We start from the raw sequence: 7,822 nt of genomic DNA on the forward strand, positions 1-7,822 counted from the left end.
ATGGAAATACTTGACTTGTTAATAAGAAGGTATTTGTGTAAGCTTGCCAAGGAGCACATTCGACTGTCTCTGAATAAATGAGCAGTGTCATCGCCGTCCTTCAGGGAGAGCACCTCCTATGGTGCCGTCACCAATTAGCTCTTCCCTTCCTTCCCTTCTCCATCTCCAGTAGACATACGCTTCAGTTGTTTGTGTTCTAAAGCTTCACAGGGTTGGTTTCTGTGTGGAGTTAGGAGAATTATAACCCTGCATGACCTTTTATAATGTGGCTCCTTAGTTACAGAGAGTACACATTTTATGGTCCTCTGTGCCACACTCTTTGCAAGCAAAAGCATGTATGTTTCCCCCAAGGTTTACTGACCCATATTTGATAAGAAGAAAATGTTCATATTTACGATTCATAACTTGATATTTTGATATTTTATTAATCACCACAATCATAATTAATATATTCATCCCCATTTTCCTTCTTTTTCAATGGTGAGAACATTAAAGATCTACCCTTTTAGCAAATTTCAAGGCTGCAACATTATTGTTAACTGTAGTAATCATGGTGTACATTAGATCTCCAGAACTTATTCAGCTGTGTAACTGAAACTGTACCTTTATACCACTATCTCCTCATTTATTCATTCCCCTATCCCAGCCACTGACAACCAACATTCTACTCTCTACTTTTACAAGTATAACCATTTTAAACTCCACATAGCTGTCTCGAGCCCTTGGCGCGAACATTACAGTCTACACTTGTAACTCAGCAATCCTCTGTCATGCAATTAGTAGCTTTATCATGTGGAAGAGGAAGGGGCTAAAATTAGTCAAAGTCAAGTCGTATTTGGGGGAAATTAGTCCTTTGCAGCAGGGGGGTAGAGAGAGAGAGAGTCAGGAAGTGAAGCACTGTTGGCCGGTGCAGTGGCTCACGTCTGTAATCCCAGCACTTTGGGAGGCCGAGGCAGATGGATCACGAGGTCAGGAGTTTAAGACCAGCCTGGCCAATGGTGAAACCCCATCTCTACTAAAAAATACAAAAATTAGCCAGGCTTGGTGGCATGCATCTGTAGTCTCAGCTACTTGGAAGGCTGAAGCAGGAATAATTGCTTGAACCCAGGAGGCAGAGGTTGCAGTGAACGGAGATTGTGCTACTGCACTCCAGCCTGGGTGACAGAGCGAGACTCTGTCTCACAAAAGAAAGGCAGGAAGGCAGGAAGAAAGAAAGAAAGAAAGAGAGAAGGAAGGAAATAAGGAAAGAAAGAAAGAAAGAAGAAAAGAAAAGAAGGCAAGCATTCCTGGCCCTGTGGCTCATGGCTATAATCTCAGCTACTTGGGAGGCTGAGGCAGGAGGATCTCTGTGCCCAGGAGTTTGAGGCTGCAGGGAGCCATGATTGCACCACTGCACATCATCCTGGGGGACAGAGTAAGACTCTGTCTCTAAACAAATGAACAAATAAAGATAAAATAAAGCATTATATCCTCATAGTGGCTTAGCATTTGGTAGAAGTAGCAGATATTGTACATCTTCTGGCTTTTCAGGGGGTGAGTACAGGCTTCTTGTGGTCAAAAGGGACACGGGGAGGCAGTTCTTACAACTCTAATTTACAGTGCTGGGGTAGAGCTCAAGAAAGACCCTGCTCAGGATACTGTTAGCATTTGAGACGATCCTCTGGCCTCCCTCCTCACCTGACTCTATGAAGACATTGTAAGGTAGGTGCAATGCATAGTTCGTGGCAAGGTTTCCTTTTGAACATTAGCCTAGAAGGAAGCGGGGTGGCTACATTTGTGCCACTGCTGAGCCACAGAGGCTCGACTAGAACCCCTTAGCAGCAGCCTCGATAAACAATGACAAATGCTAACCCGGGGAGAACTGAGGTGGTTTCTAAGTTAGAACTAGAGTCTTTCCCATTCTACCGCTGGCTTCTAGATCCAAGTCTTGGCTATTTTCTCTTCAGAGACGTCTAAACGGTACCCAGAAGACAGGAAGAGGTGGGAAGTTCGGAACGTCCTAGAGGCTTGTTGAACGGCTTAGACCAAAATGCTGACAGTGATACGGACAATAAAGCCCAGGCGGAGGCTGTCTCAGACGGAGATGAACTGTTTCCGTGTCTCTAACATGCGTCTTCAGTGCTGTCTCTACAGTCTTAGGAACTATGGCCTGTGGTGCTGCCGGGGCTCAGAAAACGATTCCGCAAAACACGGCCCTTTGACCTGCTGAACTAAAGAAGCCGCCTCAAGGTAAGTTTATCTGACCTCTCCCCGCCCTTACCCACACCTCACCCCCATCCTCTTACGTTCCTGAAGCACCAGCAGGGACTCTCCATGGAGCTTTCCTATCTAAGAAAGATTCCTTCCATAAGACATGCAAATTTTCGGCCGGGCATGGTGGCTCATGCCTGTAACCCCAGCACTTTGGGAAGCTGAGGTGGGCGGATCCCTTGAGTCCAAGAGTTCAAGACCAGCCCGGCCAACATGGTGAAACCCCACCTCTACTAAAAATACAAAAATTAGCTGGGTGTGGTGGTGCATGCCTGTAATCCCAGCTACTCGGGAGGCTGAGGCAGGAGAATCACGTGAACCTGGGAGGTGGAGGTTGCAGTGAACTGAGATTGCATCACTGCACTGCAGCCTGGGTGACAGAGAAAGCCTCCGTCTAAAAGAATAAAAAAATAAAATAAAATAAAATAAAATAGAAATGCAATTGTCTTAAGACTCCCTCCCCAGGAATCTCATCAAATGACCAGGAAAGAATAACCACAAGAGAAGAAACCAGGAGTCCTCACCTTGCCCTGACAGGCCTTTCATGTATTCCTCCAAGCGCAGCTCAGAGCGTTCCTGAGAGGCTTTATCCACATAACCAAACAAGCTTTGTTCACAGTTCTGCCCCTCACCATCTGGCCACCTACCCCAGAGCTCATGGGAACTTTGTCCCGGATCATTGTTCTTTGGGTTCATTCATTCCCCATGAAAACCACTTACTGGTCTACCCTTCATCTCCCCTTTCCCCATAAGGAAGGGCATATAAGCCTTCGGACCTTACTGGGTTATTGGGTAACCATCCTCTGTTGATTCCCCTGAGCTGCACATGTTTAATAAATTTTGTATGCTTTTTTCTTATTATTAATTTGTCAATAGTCCATGTTGAGCAAACTTTCAGAGGGTAGAAGGGGAAGCTGTCTCTTGGTTTCTACAATGACAAATTAAACAGATGAGAGCAGAAGTCTGGGAATGCGAGGACCTCCTCGTTCATACCGTTATTTTCCCTGCTTTGGTTAGGAATACTGTCTCACTAGCGCAGAGAGATGGCGGTTGGTTCAGTTCAGAAAACTCACACGTGGGATCTGTATATCAGATCTGTGGGGCCCTCACTTCCTCAAACCAGTGAGATTGTGGGTGAGGTGATTTCTCTTTTATTCACATATATAATCCAGACGCTCTAAAGCATTTCCTTTTTCATTTTAGTGATTTCCAAGCTATTGCTTTAGTCAAATGAGCTTATTTCTGTTAAATTACAAACAATTACTTCTAGGATGAATCCCGACTGAAAGAGTAATCAGTAATTCTCTTCCTGTCCGTCCCCTATCAGATTTAGATAAAAATTCAGTGTTTTTAAATTTCTGTAGGTTGCTTAGGAGACATGGGAGAAGACGATGGGGAGAGGATGGAAGGGAATTCAGGTCATGCTGCTGCATTTACTCACGTGCGTCCTTATTCCCTTAGTCAACTCATTTCCATACATTTCTCCAGGATCTTGTTCAAGAAGATCTTCGGATGTTTTTCAGCCTACTCTAATTACTCCTCCTCTATGTTACTGCCTCCTAACTGTACAGACTACCCTATTATGTGTTATTGCTTTTCCTTTTCTTTTTTTTTCCCTTTTTGAGCTGGAGTCTCGCTCTGTAACCCAGGCTGGAGAGGAGACCATGGTCTCAGCTCACAGCAACCTCCGCCTCCCAGGTTCAAGGGATCCTCTGCCTCAGGTTCCCAAGTAGCTGGAATTACAGCTGTGCTGCCACACTCGGCTAATTTTTATATTTTTAGTAGAGACGGGGTTTCACGACGTTGGCCAGGCTGGTCTCAAGCTCCTGACCTCAAGTGATCTGCTTTTCTCAGCCTCCCAAAGTTCCAGAATTGCAGGTATAAGCCACCATCCCTGGCCCATGAGTTCTCCTTTACAGTCTATTCATTATGTACATGTTTGTCTATAGGAGTCTGTTATACAGTTGGAAAGAGCCTTTCTCAGAGTTAGAGTTTGATCAGACAAATAAGCTATTTTAGTATTTATAGTTTTGTCTAGTAAAAAAAGTCTTCCATGAAAATCGCGGTTTAGGATGTCTTTGTTAGCTCTTAGTCAATACCACAAGTTTGTTCTGGAGCAAGTTCTGTCTTTTTCAGTATCGTATTTCAGCTTTTCCTCCAGGAGCACACATAGAAGCTGCGTGGTGATCCAGTGGTAGCATCCTCACCTCCTGCGTGGTAGACCCTGGTTCAATTCCTGGTGAAAGCAACAAATTTTGTGTTTCACTTCTCTATACTCTTTTTTTTTTTTTTTAGACAGAGTCTCGCTTCATCGTTAGGTGCCAGGCTGGAGTGCAATGGTGTGATCTCAGCTCGCTGCAACCTCCACCTCCCAGGTTCAAGCAATTCTCCTGCCTCAGCCTTCTGAGTAGCTGGGATTACAGGCACGTGCCACCATGCCCAGCTAATTTTTGTATTTTTAGCAAAGACGGGGTTTCACCATGTTGACCAGTCTGGTCTCAATCTCTTGATTTTGTGATCCGCCCACCTCGGCCTCCCAAAGTGCTGGGATTACAGGCATGAGCCACCGTGCCCGGCCCACTTCTCTATACTCTTCATACTTCTGTTCCGCAAAATTACACTACATGGGCTATCCTGTGTGTAGGGGCCTTGGCTGTGGAGGCTTTTGACTGATGACAGTGGGAACCCAAGTGATGGCCAATGCTGGGAACATAAGATATTCAGGAAATGATCTAATGATCTTGTGACCTTGCAGTTAGAGTCAAGAGCCATTCCTGTAATCTCAGCACTTTGGGAGACCAAGGCAGGTGTATCGCCTGAGGTCAGGAGTTCGAGACCAGCCTGGCCAACATGGTGGAGCCCTGTCTTTACTAAAAATACAAAAATTAGCCAGGCCTGGTGGCTCATTCCTGGAGTCACTTAGCACAGTCTATCTTTGAAAGTGGCAAGTGTTTCTGGGAGGTCACTGCAGTTCTGAATACTGGGATGTAAAACTCTTGTTACTTTCATCTATTCTCCAGGTAGATCCCTGGATTCCTAGCAATGTGTGTCCACATGTGTTGGCCTAATTTTTTCTTTTTTTTTTTTTTGAGATGGAGCAGTGTAGCAGTGGCTTGATTGTGGCTTGTTGCAGGAGGAGCTGTGACAGAACCCCCCAGACACTGAAGTGAGGAAGGACAAGGCTTTTATTCAGCTAGCTGTGGAGCATCAGTTTGCTCGTGTCCAAAAGATGCTGAGCTCCCTGAAAAGCAGTTTCTTTCCCTTTTTAAAGACACGCAACTCAAGAGGAAGCAGAGGTAAGACTGCGTCATTGCCCACTGGCTGGAGATCTGACATTACAATCTTTGGCTTTCATTGATTTGCTAATTTACATGCGGTGTGGGAGGGGAAGAGTTACAGAAGTTGAACAAAGGCAGTAAATCACTTAGTGACAGAGGCATCTCTAAGCGGGTGGGTCTAGTTGGTGCAGACGGGGAGTACCTGACTCAAAGAAGGTCCTTGGGCAGTAAGAAGAACATTTGCAACACTTTCAAGGCTGGCAGATAGCAGAGTCACCAGATACAGAGAGAGGGGTTATTTTTCAGACCTTGGGCCCCGCTGTGGTCAGGCCGGTGGGTCAGTGTCTCGCCTGACTACTGACCTTCACTTTCTGCTATTTTATCTCCCCTCCCCCTTTTCTAACAGAGGACAGGCAAGGGAGAGTGAGAGCCTCTCAGGCTCACCGCAACTCCTGCCTCTTGGGTTCAAGTCCTTACCTGGCAGTACTGTGTTGAAGCCATTGAAACTGTCCCTGTAAATTTTACAAAATGAATCAGGGAAGAAGGGAAGGGGAGAAGCAAAAATGAACCAGCTCGCAGCACACTCTGCATTACTCTCGAGGGTGGCCTTCGCTTGGACCTGCTCCCTCACAGTTGTTTGGCGCTCGTGGTGCTAGAATCAGGCAGAGCCTAGATTATGGTTCTCCTGAACTGTTCTGTAGATAAGAACCTGAGCATTACGATGTTCCCGTTCCCGTTTGGGATGTTCTTTCAGATCCCGTGTACCAGTGAAACTGAAACTCCTGACGTCAGCTGGTCTGAAGGACCCCATTGAGGAACTGACTCAACGAAGAATAGTTTCCACATCCTAATGATTTCATCCCCTTCCCCTGACCAATCAACAACCTTAATTTTCCCACCCCTCACCCTCCACAATCCCCTTAGGAGCCTTAACGCAGAAGTTCTTGAGGAGATGGATCTCAGGGTCTACTCCTGTCTCTTCCCCTGGCTGCCCTGTGATCATGAAACTCTTTGGTGCAAACTGCCGTCTCAGTGCATCGGTCTAACACTGCACAGAAGAACCCACTGGTCCTACAACACCAGAGCTGTTTTCTACGTTGTTTTAACTTTTTTGGGAATCTCTGTACTTGTTGAATAAACACCGTAATGCAATATGTAATTTCTTGTTTTTCTTAGTATTTTTTCTCTAAACAGGAATCGGGCTTTTGGGAGAACAATCTAGGAGACTTGATTTGTAAAAATGAAAATGACAGATTACTAATGAGGCACATTGAAAGGACCCATCAAGTGACAGGAAAATTAAAACAAGATGATCAAATTCAAACCATATCATAGAAAAATTATTCGATTTTAAAGGTAAAACATACTCAGGTCTCCAGGCATCACTGTGGAACAAGGTATAAAAGCAACTGAATTAGAGGGACACCGACATACAAGGCAAGGTAACAGTGAAGCAGCGTTTTCAAAAAACATACAGAAAGTGCAGTATGGCTGGGTCACCACAGCTCCCAGCAGGGGGGTAGGTGGGCACTAAAGCAGATCCAGAAGGAATTAACAGACTTGGCAGAGGGATCCTCCCACCCAGTGGTCCATGGGGCCTGTGGGTGATAATTAGTGACTGTCCTTACCAAGGAGGAGTTTTCTTCCTGACCATCCACTTGCCTACGGATTCAAGCCCCCAAAGGTTGCTTTCACAGCCAGATTTTCTCACCCCAGTGTCAACAGTAATGACAGCATCTGCCGTGACAGCCTGTGGTCTCAGTGGTCTCCAGCATTGACTGTGTCAAAAGTTCTCTTGTCTATCTGCTCACTGCTCTGCACCCCCAACCTCGATGACCCTCTGGTGCCAGAGATAGCCCGCACTTACCAGGCCGGCAGAAGTACAACCGACTAGCAGGAGAGTGGACGCAATAACATGCTATTTAAGTGCCTCAGAGGTTTTACGGGAGACGTTGTCCAAGAGAAGCTAGCGGAGAGGTCTTCCCTTGAAATTCTGGGCTATGGGCTGAGCCATTCAAAGTGTCACCTGTTCTTCAAACAAACTGATACAGGAGTTAAAAAGGCAGGTAGGGTAAGGAAGTCCTCGGGAAGATTTCCCTTTTGATCAAAAGCAGCCCCAAATCATTTCTTTTCTAACAAAGAGCAGCCTATAAAATCAAGCTGCAGACACAGATAACCAAGCTTGCCCTGGTGAACGCCGGCGGCTGTGTCAATAGGGAAAGGCTACCGGGGGGGAGGCGCTCACCATGGCGGCTGCATCTCCCCTTTTCCTTGCCGACGACATGCTGAGGGTC

General features: G+C 46.0%; 1 long non-coding RNA gene and 1 pseudogene across 2 annotated transcripts; both read left to right on the forward strand.

Annotated features, from left to right (window-relative positions):
• The first annotated feature begins 2,034 nt into the window (after positions 1 to 2,034).
• Positions 2,035 to 6,662, forward strand: LOC128930079 (uncharacterized). Of its 2 annotated transcripts, none has more exons than XR_013529311.1 (3): positions 2,035 to 2,229; positions 5,343 to 5,546; positions 6,283 to 6,662. It is a non-coding gene; the product is annotated as an uncharacterized LOC128930079 (long non-coding RNA). The 2 variants fall into 2 exon arrangements; XR_008477647.2 differs by having other exon boundaries at positions 5,384 to 5,546.
• A 12-nt stretch (positions 6,663 to 6,674) lies between these two features.
• On the forward strand, positions 6,675 to 7,454 carry LOC100390989 (ubiquitin-conjugating enzyme E2 D4 pseudogene; annotated as a pseudogene).
• The last annotated feature ends 368 nt before the right edge of the window (positions 7,455 to 7,822 follow it).

Source organism: Callithrix jacchus, chromosome 18 (genome assembly GCF_049354715.1).
Source record: "Callithrix jacchus isolate 240 chromosome 18, calJac240_pri, whole genome shotgun sequence".
In the NCBI taxonomy this organism is placed as follows: Eukaryota; Metazoa; Chordata; class Mammalia; order Primates; family Cebidae; genus Callithrix; species Callithrix jacchus.